Source organism: Peromyscus maniculatus, chromosome 10, assembly GCF_049852395.1.
Source record: "Peromyscus maniculatus bairdii isolate BWxNUB_F1_BW_parent chromosome 10, HU_Pman_BW_mat_3.1, whole genome shotgun sequence".
In the NCBI taxonomy this organism is placed as follows: domain Eukaryota; kingdom Metazoa; phylum Chordata; class Mammalia; order Rodentia; family Cricetidae; genus Peromyscus; species Peromyscus maniculatus.
The window spans coordinates 15,677,798-15,690,533 of NC_134861.1; the positions used below are offsets into that span (position 1 = coordinate 15,677,798).

The 12,736-nt window shown below is 39.0% G+C and overlaps 1 long non-coding RNA gene across 1 annotated transcript in view; it reads left to right on the forward strand.

Moving 5' to 3' along the window:
* The window catches only part of LOC143267566 (uncharacterized), a 99,677-nt gene extending 87,629 nt beyond the window's left edge, over positions 1-12,048 (forward strand). The window contains exons 3-4 of the long non-coding RNA XR_013042798.1: positions 5,960-6,066; positions 11,904-12,048. This is a non-coding gene — a long non-coding RNA (uncharacterized LOC143267566). The remainder of the gene's footprint in view (positions 1-5,959; positions 6,067-11,903) is intronic.
* Positions 12,049-12,736: the final 688 nt, after the last annotated feature.

Consider the following 12,736-nt stretch of genomic DNA (forward strand, 5'->3'; position numbering starts at 1 on the left):
ATTATATGTAACTATGACATTTCATACAAGGGAGATGAGCACCCGTATATTTTTATATTTCAGGGAGTCTTGATCAGTTCCCTGTGGACTCTAGGGAAATGTGTGCAGGTGGGCAAGCCTGTGTGTGTATGTGTATGTGTGTGCCCACCCATGTACAGATACACTTGTATGTATGCATATAACTTTATTTGAGGTTTATAAAAACAGAGTGTGGAAGAAGAGCATACACCTTAAATTTAAAGCTAATTACACATACAAGAGAGAATATGTGTGCTAATACAGGTTTTTAATAATATTTTTCTGGGGTCCAGCCTTGACTTGGGTTCAGGTCCTGAGAAAGAGAAGGGGTGTTGGAGCAAGGAAAACTTCTGACCACCAAGTGGATTGCACTCAAGTGGCTCCAGATATCTCAGGCTACCTTTATTTATACTTAGAGTTTTTCTTACATGAACAGCTTTATTACTGGCTTCTATTTTTGACTTTAAGAAATAAATCATAATTTAAGGAATACATCATGATCATTATAAAAGCCCCCATTGTTCCCCTTTATGCTTCCCCAAATACCCTTCCCACTCCCTGCATAACCTTATTTTAGACAAAGAGTTCAGCATTTTTGTAGGCTTAACTAAATATTGAGCCAGATATATCTTGCTCTTGCAGCACTTATATCAGCTGGCAGCTACTTGAGATTGCAAAGTTATAAAGTAATAGACATGGGTACAACGCTTTAAGGACAACAGTATTAAAACCCAAACAATTCTTTCATGTCTGCAAGATATTTTTTTATACAGTTCCATTTTCCACAAGAGGGGCCCACGTCTCAATCTCTCTGTAAAAGGTAGACCTTGATTAAGCACTCTTTTCCCTTCTCATTATATGATAATTCTTCCACCAACATGAGTTTCTATGTATGGTAAAGATGGATCTACCCATCCCACATTTTTCATTGCATTTTGTCCTCTTAGAGCATACCAGATCCTACCAAAGATTCTATGCTTGGTGTCCAGGGAGCTTACTCTCAACTGTTGTCATTATGTGTATTCCTAAGGATTTTTCCCTATTCTGTGTATGCATGCTCTACTCTCCTTTCCAGAACTGTGAGACAGGGTTAATATTCTAAGTGTTGTTTCATCATATGTACATAACTATCTCTCTTGAGCCAGAAAAATTCCAAAGATTGGGAGTTGTAGTTAGTAATTCCAGATAAGAGATTTGAGAAACATTAACCCCCTGTTGAATCTTAGGGGAAAATATTTGAGGAAGAGCAGAATTTCCAGGGAAAATTACAGCTATTGCATGTATGACTGACATAGTAAAACTAAAAATAATCTCCAAATCACCAATATAATGAGAGAGAAATGAGCCTGCAAGCTGCATAAATTTTGCAAATTACTATGCTGTCCCATGGACTACTGATCCTTGCCAAGTGAGAGTCTGTTTCTACGGGTGCCTTGCCCTGAGGAAACCCGTTGGACAGATAGTCATGTCCTGATCCAAGACTAGGCTGCACAGCTCCCACCAATATTTGAATTTATTCTTTGAGAATGTCACACAATATATTTTGATCATATTCTTTTTCTTCTCCTAAATGCTAGATCTTCCCAATCCACCAAACTCATGTTCTTTCTCTCTCTTAAAAAAAAGTAACAGCATCTGGGTATGCTGGTGCACACATTAATCCCAGCACTAGGGAGGCAGAGGCAGGTGGACCCTTGTGAGTTCTAGGCCAGCTTGGCCTCCAAAGTGAACTCCAGGACAGCTAGGGCTGTTACACAGAGAAACTCTGTCTTGAAAAACAAGCAAACAAGCAAGCAAACAAATAAACCAAACCAAAATAAAAGTAACAACTAAAAATAAAACTACCACTCTTATAGAAATGCCCAATGGACTCTATATTTTATCATGAATACTTGTTTATCAATGTGCAGTGCTGCTCTATTCATAATTGTCAAAATAGAAAAGAACCTAGATGTCCACCATCTAATGAATGGCTATTGAAAATACATATATTTACACAATGGAATATTATTCATCTGCCTCAAAAATGATATATCTTGGAATAACTCTAACTAAGCAAGTAAAAGACTTGTATGATAAAAACCTTTAAGATATTAAAGATATCAGAAGACAGATAAAACTCCCATGCTTGTAGATCAATAGGATTAATTAATATAGTAAAACAGACATCCTACCAAAAGCAATCTATGATTCAATGTAATCTCCTCTCAAAATTCCAACACAATTCTTTACATATCTTGAAATGACAATTTTCAGCTTTATATGGAAACATAAAAAGCCCAGGATCACTAAAATAATTCTCAATAATAAAAGAAGTACTGGGTGTCATAATCCCTGATTTCAATTTATACTATAGGACTATAGTAATAAAATTAGCAGAGTATTGGTGTTAAAAACAGACACATTGATCAATGGAATCAAATTGAAGATCCAGACATAAATCTACACACAAATGGACATTTGATTTTTAGAAAGAAGCCAGAACTACACACTGGAAAAAAGTCAGCATCTTCAACAAATGGTGCTGGTCAAACTGCATGGTTGCATTTAGAAGAATCCAAATAGATACATACTCATCACCCTGCACAAAGCTGAACTCCAAAATGGATCAAAGACCCTAAAATGAGACCTGACACAATGGATTTGATAGAAGAGACAGTGTGGAATAGTTCAACAGTGAACTTATTGGCGAAGGAAAAGATTTTCTGAACAGAACACCATTTATACAGCCACTTCGATCACCAGTTCATTAATTGGATCTCATGAAGTCAAAAAGATGCTGCATGGTAAAGGGCACTGTCATTCAGACAGAATGGCAGGCTACAGAATGGGAAAAGATTGTTATTACCATCTATGCATCTAATACCAGAGGGCTAATATACAAAATATATGAAGAATGTAAAAAAAATTGGGCATCAAAAATAATAATCCCATTAAAAATTTTGGTATAGATCTGAACAGAGAATTCTCAAAAATTGAAATTCAAATGGCTAAGGAGCACTTAAAGAAATGCTTATTATCCTTAGTCATCAGGGAAATAAAAATCAAAACTACTTTGATATTTCATCTTACACCCACCAGAGTGACCAAAATCAATAAAACTAATGACAGCGTATGCTGGCAAGGATGCGGGATAAGGTGAATTCTCATCCATTGCTGGTGGGAGTACATACTGCCACTATGTAAATCTGTGTGGTGGTTCCTTATGTCCTGTCTGCAAAACATGCCAGTGCAATGGTGGCACAAGGCTTGTTGGAGTAACCAACCAACATCTGATTTAACTTAAGGCCCACTCCATGAGATGCAATTAATACACAGAATTGCCTTGGCAGACTAAGAACCGGAGATTAGATGTCAGGACCTGCTGACCTATCAAACAGTACCTGAATAGAGAATGAGGATTAAGAAAAAAACAGACAAGGGACAGAAGATAGAATCAGGAGGGCTCTCAGTAAATACTGAAGCAGCCCGGAATTTATTTCTCATAGCCTTTTTATATCCAAAGCAAGGGGGGCAAAAGATTTCCTTACCATGCATGGTTTAAGGAACAAACAAGTGTAAACACCTCCTTAATTCTCAAAACATCTAGTACCCACACCTTTGGCCAATCATCTTGTTATTTAGCTTAAGGAACAAAAATAAGCTTGAACTTTCTGACCTTAAGTTAAGATGGAATCAAGCCATGAGTTGAAGTCACTGTGGGCTCCCACAATTAGACAGCCAGGACACAGGGTAAAACCAAATACTGTTCTATAAAAGGAAGATAGCAATAAAATGATTTAATGATTCTGCTATAATCACAGACCAGTGATTAGCCCAGTCATCATCGGAGAAGCTTCTCCCTGCAGCAGATGGGAAAAAATGTAGAGTCCCACTGTCAGACAATGTGCAAATAGTGAGAGACCTGGGAACACTCAGCCCTCAACAGAATGTCACCATCAAATTTTTCCCCTCAGGCTCAGGGAACCTCGTAGAAGAGGAGCCCTAAAGAGTGTTTTGTGTGTATATCATGGCTTCTGATTTTGTGTTTTTTATGCCATTTCTGAATGTGTGAACTCTTTTTTCTCTGCATCTGTATGTTTCTTTTGCCTTTTCATGGGTTTCTTTACCTTCTGTTTGCTTTGTTAAATTCTGATTTGTTTGTTTTGTTTGATCATACTATATTTTATTATTATCCCTTTGATGTTCATTTGTTTTCAAATAAGAGACATAAAGGAGGAGTGGATCCATATGGAAGGGTAGGAACCAGGAAGAGTAGAGGGAAGAGAAAACATAACCAGTATATATTATATGTGAAAAACCCTACTTCAATAAAAAAAAATACTGTGTGTGTAAGAGAGATCATCCTACTTTTTTTTTTTTTTGCATTTGAGTTGAGATGATATATTCTGAAGGAAGCAGAAGTTTCAGGAATTCGAGGACTACTTCATAATAAGCCTCTTATTGCCCCTCTACACCTCAGATGGTTCTAAGTTCACTGAATGTACTGTAGGAAACTTCCATCCAATACCACAAACAGGTTTCCTTGGCATAACCATCAGCAGCTGAAGGGTGAATTCTGAAGGGAGAGTCTGTAGACTATTTGCTTGGCTTACATGATATGCCCAAGGGGGTAGGCTGGGATCCTTAAGAGGTAGTTGGTGTTCTTTCCTTGAGTCCATTCATGAAAATAATTGACTAATAGACTAATTAATTCATAAAGAGTTAATATCTCGAGAGGAAATATGCTATAATGCCAGTTTGGTTAGGTTCCTCATGCTCTTCTGTCTCTTGCCATGAGATTTCTCATTCCATCTTGGGAAAACACTAACACGAAGATGACCACTAGATGTGATTTTCTGACTTTATATCAAATCATGAGCCCACATGATGTTAAATAAATTATTTAATGTGTGGTAAATGCAGAGAAAGTGTAGGAGGTGAAGGGAATCCTTGCAAATGGAAGTCCAGAAAATGGAAAAGTTTGAGAGTGTCCTGTGAGTCACCAACAAAACTCACTAGCAGATCCACCCAGCAGTAACACTGCAGATGAAGGTGGTCTATAACCTGGTGATCTAAATGAGTCACATAAAGCAGTTAAATATAGGTTTGAGAAGGTGGGGAAGTATTTTGGAGAGAGAGAATCCATGTTGTCTCTCCTGAAATCATAGATAATTGTTGGAAGCCTAATTTACCAAATCAGAGGTATATTTTTTACAACTTCTTTCAGGCAAATGTTAATCTTTATTTTTGCATTCCTTAATTTGTATAGGGCCAATTGCTTTTGGAGAACACTATATGATGAGCATTTATATAATAAATTTCATAGTAGTGACGCAAGGCATGAAGAAGCTCTGCTGTACTCTGTTAAAAATTTGGTGGCTATATGCAATGCTAAGCTCAATATACACTCAGCTAATTACTTTCTAAGAAGTGAACTTAACAAAAGGTGTGCTGTCAGCTTTCCCAATTAAAGTGTCCATCTGCTTTTGTTTTTGAGTTAAATTTTGCCTGTGGTAGCATACTGTACAATAAATGTCTCTTTTTGGCTTGTGCTGTTGTATGTGATTGACAGGTTTTTTTAGTTCAGCATGCCCATAATGAGCATGAACAAATAAAGAGATGCGTGATGATGAGCCTTGTTGAAAGAGGCTGAGAGAGTGAGCTAGAAAGTACCTAACTTGATAAGCAGTGCAATCCAAGCTAAAATTAGAAGGGTGGGGGTAGGGAAGGAGGAAGGGAAACAGAATGGGAGAAAAAAATGAAATAAGATGAATAAAAGAGAAGAGAATGAAGGAAAACGAGAAGAAATGTGCAAGAAGAGAGGGATGGCTGGGGGAGAGCTGGAGCAAAGAAAGCTACAGGAAGAGACAAAGCAGTAGTATAGTGGCTGAGAGAAGGAGGAAGTGCATTAGGATTGAGGAATTTACACATTGTCTTATGTTTCCCTTCAACCTCACAGGTTATAAATTGGCATCTTAACTTATAAAGAAGATGAAGCCGCTGGAATATTTAAATACTCCAATTCAACATTGTGTTTGAATTGTGCACAGATATCATATGGACTAGGTAAGTTAAAACATTACACACTTAAATGTGTTATCCTTATTAATGGTGTGTTGTCCTTGTCATGGTGTGTGTGTGTGTGTGTGTGTGTGTGTGTGTGTGCACACGCCTGTCTGCCTGTGTTTGATATTTAAATTAACATGGCCTTAGATGAATTGTATTTAGACAATTCTATATAGACATAAGGATTAGTAAAAACTGCTGTCTATTAGGGGAGCATTTTCCTGTTTCTGAACACTGAACATCAGAATAAGAGGAAAGAACTGAAACCCAGAAGCAAAGGTCATTGTTAATGGTTGATGAGACACTTGTTTGTGCTTAGTGAAGACCATGGCCAGCATGAAACTCTTGGAATTAATAAGAACAAAGCCTGGTTTACGACTAAATATTATGAAAAATAACAATTGTTTGTCCAGCAACCCTTGTTCAAAATATTATGGAGAACACATCTCTCATGAAGAATAGAACCATGCCAATAGGATACAGTGGCCTAAGTTGTCACTAACCAAGAGAATTGGCAATTTTCTGAGTGGATATTGAAGTTTCTGATACTCTGGTTATGGCACTAGCTGCTCTAACACTATACAGTTTCCTCTTGAGTACTATTATGAAAAGCTATGAAACCACAAAAACCAAATGGCCATTGCCATCTTGGCAGTGTACATGCCTTTCATATTGAATGATGGTATTTGGCCCTGGGAGGCTGGAGATAATGATTTACAACTCATGGTTGCAAAGTGTGCAGATTGTCTTCTCATGGTCCACAATCTGGGGACAAGGACAGCTCAGAGCTTTGGAGCTTGGCATGCTGAATTAGAACCTAGCACTTAGAGTTGACTAAATTGTCAACTTGTATGTCTCTGAAATGGGAAATAAGGGAAGAGTTTCTTCCCATGTAATATGCCCATGTAAATTTTGTTTATATTCAATTTTGTTTTCACAAATCTGCACAGTATGTATAAATGTCTACTATCTTAAAAAGGGAAACCTGAAGTTCATAGTAAAGAAAGTCCAAAATTTATGATAGCTTAGTTTGTATTTTTTTAACTTTATTGGAATATAACCTTACAATAAATTCAAGAGTGTATATATTTAAATATATGAACCCAGAAGATTCCATGTCTATTAAACAGCAGGATAATACTCAAACTTGTTGGATCTTGTCTCTGATGTTCTCACTTTATACATTAAACTGGACTGCTCTCACTTTTAAACCCTCATATGTTTGGGGTGACACCATCTGTTCCTCTACTCACTGAGAAGAGCTGAAGACTGCCTCAATCACAGGGCACTAGGAGAGGAAATAATAATTATGGGCATGGAACCATGGCTGGTACCTAGTAAGTGTTATCAGTCCTACATAGGTAGGAGGCTTTCAGATTGGATGTAGTAAGAATAGTGTAAGTTCTGTGTCCTAAGTATGTGGTATCTCCAGCAATAGGGACTTACCTTCAACCTTCGAGAGGCAACCAAGGGTATTATCTGTAGTCTATATTGTTTTGGGAATCACTTGGACTACCCTGACCAACCAGTCCAAAGGATATTTTTCATGCCAGGTACTGGTTAGCTTATAGTTCTTATGGAAATCATTGCCAGATCTAATGGCATATAAGTGTGTGTGTGTGTGTGTGTGTGTGTGTGTGTGTGTGTGTGTGTGTGTGTGTGTGTGTGTGTTTGAAACTTAGAGTCACTCCTGGACATTTACACCAAGGACCCTAAGTCAACATATTTTCATAGAGATAGTTACATAGTTCTGTATCTAGTTTTGAGGAATCATCACACTAATTTCAATAAAGGTCCCTGGACCAGCAGCTATGGAATCACTTGAGAAGTTGGTGTTAAACGCAACTTTCTGTATTCACCAAAATTAAATCTCTGATGAGGAGTTAGCCTTCCCCTATTTTCACAAAGTCTTTATGTGATTCTTCTGTGTGACTTTGAGGATGATTGCTACAGATGAATGAAAGGCCTTGTGTAAAGAGAACATTATGAAGCCAAAGGAGACATAACAACACACGAGAGTCCTCTGACTAACAGGAAAACTTAATTAAAAGGAAACTATTTATTTGTGTAGAGGTGTTTTAGCTGCATGTGGACTTATGTACCATGTGCATGTCTGGTTCCCACAGAGGCCAGAAGAAGGTGTCAGATACCCTGGGATTTGAGGTACAGACACCCCGGATTTGACTTCTAACCTTCTCCCCTAGTTTTCAAGGCAATGTAGCTTCCAAGATGTTAATGCCATATCATGATATTTCTGATTTATTCTCTAGCAAAAAAGAGGAAGACCTTACTCAGAAAGAAAGCTTCCCAGCAGTGTGAGGAAATTGAGTTCAACTTGGGTATAAATCTAGGCATAATTAACTTGCTCACCGAAGGTCCTACAGTAACCCCCTTACCTACCTGTGTTTTGAGAGACTGCTCTGAACTAATGTGTAGTGTGGCCAGTGTTTCGCCTAAAATAAAGTAGAATGTCAGTGCTTTCTGTCAAATAATAAAACAGTTTCTGCTTGGCCAGGCAGCTTAGAAAACTGTTTACTGGACCTTTCAAATGTCAGCAGGCACTCCCATGCTTCCCACAGTGTGAGCAAGAATGTGTTAGGAAAGCGTTCTGCCTTGGGGCTTGGAAGCTGAGCCACTCAGGGCATCAAGTTCAGCCCATGCAGCTTTCTTTCTTTTTTTTTTTCTTTATTAAGAAATTTTTTATTCATTTACATATGAACAATAGATTCCCCTCTCTTCCCTCTCCCCACTTCACCCCCAGCCTTCCCCCTCCCAATCCCCCTCCCATCCCCTCCTCTGAAAAATTAAGGCCTCCCATGGGGAGTCAGCAAAACCTGGTACATTCAGTTGAGGCAGGTCCAAGCCCCTCCCCCTGCATCAAGACTGTGCAAGGTGTTTCACCATTGGTAGTGGGCTCCAGAAAGACAGCTCATGCACCAGGGTTAGATCCTGATCCTACTGCCAGGGGATCCCTTAAGCAGACTAATTACACAACTGTCTTGTTTATTCAGAGGGCTTAGTCCAGTCCCATGGAGGCTCCACAGCTGTTGGTCTAAAGTTCATGAGTTCCCCCTAGCTTGGTTTGGTTGTCTTTGTAGGTTTTCCCATTATATTTGATGTCCCTTGCTCATAGAATTCCTCTTCCTTCTCTTTGACTGGATTCCTGAAGCTAGGCCTGGTACTTGGCTGTGGATCTCTGCATCTGCATCAGTTACTGGATAAAGGCTCTGTGATGACACTTAGGGTATTCATCAATCTGATTACTGGGGTAAGCCTCTCCACTATTGCTAGTAGTCTAAGCTGGGGTCATCCTTATGGATTACTGGGGACTTCCTTATCAGGTTTCTCCCTATCCCCGTGATGCCTTCCTCTATCAAGATATCTCTTTCATTGCTCTCCCACTCTGTCCCTGTTCCACCTCGACCATCCCATTCCCTTAGGTCCTCTTTCCCCATCTCATATCCTCTATTGCCCCCCTCACTCCCAGTTTAGTCAGGAGATCTCATCTATTTCCCTTTCCCAGGGTGATCCATATGTCCCTTTTAGGATCCTCCTTGTTAACTAACTTCTCTGGAGCTGTGGGTTGTAGTCTGGTTATCCTTTGCTTTACATCTAGTGTCCACTTATGAGTGAGTACATATCATGTTTGTCCTTCTGAGTCTAGGTTACCTCACTCAGGATGATATTTTCTAGTTCTATCCATTTGCCTGCTAATTTCATGTTGTCATTGTTTTTTACTGATGTACTCCATTGTGTAGATGTACCACATTTTCTTTATCCATTCTCTGGTTGAGGGGCATCTAGGTTGTTTCCAGGTTCTGGCTATTATGAATAATGCTGCTATGAACATATTGTTGGGCAAGTGTCCTTGTAGTATGATTGAGCATTTTTTTTTTGGGTATATGCCCAAGAGTGGTATCATTGGGCCTTGAGGTAGATTGATTCTCAATTTTCTGAAAAACTTCCATACTGATTTCCAAAGTGGCTGTACAAGTTTGACATCCTACCAACAGTGGAGGAGTGTTCCCCTTGCTCCACATCCTCTCTAATATAAGCTGTTATCAGTGTTCTGGATCTTAGCCATTTTGACACATGTAAGCTGGTATCTCAGAGTCATTTTGAGTTGCATTTCCCTGATAACTAAGGCTGTTGAGCAATTCCTTAAATGTCTTTCCGCCATTTGAGATTCTTCTGTTGATAATTTTCTGTTTAGCTCTGTATCCCATTCTTTAATTGGATTGCTTGGTATTTTCATGTCTAGTTTCTTGAGTTCTTTATATATTTTGGAGATCAGCCCTCTGTCAGATGTGGGGTTGGTGAAGATCTTTTCCCATTCTGGAGGCTGCTGTTTTGTCTTATTTACTCTATCCTTTGCCTTATAGAAGCTTCTCAGTTTCAGGAGTTCCCATTTATTAATTGTTGCTCTCAGGGTCTGTGCTACTGGTGTTATATTTAGGAAGTGGTCTCCTGTGCCAACCATGCAGCTTTTTTTATTTCAAACATATTTCTTTATGGTGAGTCCATCATCATCTCAGGCCACCTGACAGGGCTACTTAGTAGCAAGTAGGTGATTTGGAGACTGAGGAGAGACATGAAGCATGTTGGAAGTTGCTAGGGGTGAGGATGAGAGAAAAGAACTGAGGTATATTTCCTTCTGTTGTTATGGCAGGCCTTTCACTTCCATCATCTCAAATCTGCTAGCCATTTTTACAGGTAAGTGCAGTTGTCTCTATTTAAGAAACCAAGAGATCACTGTGTTCTTCATATATTTCACTCACTAAGGTCACTCATTTGCATTGAAGGCTCATATCCCAGTTCATTCCCAGATATACCTGAAGCCTCCAGCTAACTCAAGAGCCCAGAGAAGCATAGAACAGCAGGAAACAAACTCCCCTTATTGCTCATCCTTCATGGTTTACCTGTGGGGAGTATCTGTTTAGATTCCTTAGGGCCTGTGGGCCTGAGATGAACTTGAGATTGCTGGCTAGCCCATAGGTTTGAATACATGCTTTTAAAATGTGTGCTCAACAAAGTAACAGCTTTTGTGAGCTCGATTGTCTTCCAACTTCCTTATAATTGGGTGGCCATAGACAATATCTTAGGATCTGTATCTAAGACCTACTTCAGAATCAAATGTCAACAAGGATGGCCAAATGGCTGTACTCTTGATAATGCCTATCTCAGGAATATGTAGTGCTGAGTCATTTCATCATGAATAATCAGTCTTTTCTAATTCCAAACTTGGGACAAGGAAGAGGTCATTTGTACCACAGAAGACTTAAAGACTTAGTTCTTTCCTATTCCAGCCCTCATTCTAAAGCATGGCCATTGTGAACTTCAGGATTCCAGCTTTTACAGAGCCATATCTGAGAGGTGATATCATTCTTACCTTTCCATACCTTTCTAGTAAAGGAAACAGACACAATTCTATAGGACCTGTAGTTATTAGTGAGTCTAGACTCTACCTCATAGCAGGCATCAGGACTGTGACATTCAAAACACATGCCCATGAAGACTGAATAAGTATATGTAACAAGACTTCTTTGCAAATAGATCACCAAAAGATTGACAGCTCCTCAATCTTACAAACCAGAGTGGAGTTTCCATCAGTAGCCATAATGTTCTTCCTTCTGTGCAGCACAGCTGCAGGAGCGTGCACACATCATGCAGCATGAGTAAAGCAGCACACCTTTGCAGCAGCACACCTTTGCAGACCTGCCTCTTGCCGCTGTGCTCCCTGAAGTCACACTGATGAACTAGAAACGTGCTGCCATTCAAACTGATGCCATCCCGGCATGGAAAAGTTGTTCAATGTGGCTACGTCCTATGTGTTCTAGGGAATGAAAACAAACACATTGCCCAGCATAAGGGACTGACTGGCTACATCATCAATACAGTGAAATTCCAAAAAGACAATGAAAGAAGTATAGAAGCTCTCCAGAGACTCACAGAAAAGCGTATGGATGATTTGCTGTTAAAATACTGACCATGAAGCAAGAAGAACATAGGTAAAACAGTGCAGCTTCTTCACATGTTTATTACTAAAGACCTCTGTGAGGGATTGGGGCTCAAGGTCTGAAGTGAGATTTAAAGTCCACTGCTTATTTCCATGACTATTTTAGTTTTTTTTTTTTTTTTTTTTTTTTTTTTACCACCGTGTGACATGCAAAAGAAAATTGACAACATTTTAACTTGTCATTCACTTGATGCTTAGTGGCTGATGGTTGCAAAGTTGGAGGTACAGAAAGCAAACGACAGGGTGGAAGTGATGTTCAGTCCTTATAGAGGTAGCTTACAAGGAATAGTTACAAGGAATCATCTAAAATCTCCACTGTCTCTCCGAAAGCAAGAAAATAATTGAATGTAATCAAGACCAGGATTGGTTCAGGGAATTTGAATGTATGGAGATTTGGTATACTCAAGAGATTTTAAGGAGCCCAGTTCTCACATAATCTGGAATCTAGTTTTTTTCCAGAAATCTTTCAGACAGCATCTGTTCTCATAGGATATTAGAGATAGGAGGGAATGAGTTAGATACAGAATAACTCAGGAAAAGAAGATTAATGTAAGATTCAGCATGAATTAAGCACAGTGTAGAATCAGCTAATAGACAATGAGAGTGGATTATTTCTGAGAAAAGCACTGAAATAGAACTATGGATTTTTTTCTT